Source organism: Bison bison, unplaced genomic scaffold (assembly GCF_000754665.1).
Source record: "Bison bison bison isolate TAMUID 2011002044 unplaced genomic scaffold, Bison_UMD1.0 scf7180017864381, whole genome shotgun sequence".
In the NCBI taxonomy this organism is placed as follows: Eukaryota; Metazoa; Chordata; class Mammalia; order Artiodactyla; family Bovidae; genus Bison; species Bison bison.
Genome location: NW_011494953.1, coordinates 2064172 through 2064663, shown reverse-complemented (window position 1 = coordinate 2064663; position 492 = coordinate 2064172).

Here is a 492-nt window from a genome sequence, read left to right as displayed (position 1 = left end):
TTAGGTCCTTTTAGCCCTGGGAGTCCGTTACAGCCTCACAAGGTTCCTGATGGAATCTAAGTTCCTTTGCTGCCACAGCAGATGCTGCCTCTGATTCACATTATGCCGGGTGTATAAAAATCCTCCTTTGTCGTCATCCTGCGAGAGCCTGGCCCTCCTTGGAGAGGATATTCTCAGAGAGGGCGTGATGTCTCAGACAGGAGCCGGCAGGCCGAGTGGAGACAAGAATAACACTTGGTATTTATTTGGGCCCCAAGATGGGCCTGGAGCAGAAAGCCAGAGACTCGTCAACCCTCTGACGGCTTCCTGTGCGTCAGCAAGCTGATAAGCCAGTGGCAGGGTGGTGTGGTGGGGACCGGGGCCACCCCGTGTCCCCCTTCCCGGGGAACACTGGAGCTGGAGGCTCAGAAGTGCTGGGGGTCGGGGCAGTGCAGATGGTGACCCTGGAATTTGCTGTGACATCTCATATTACATCGTAAAACTGGACTGCAG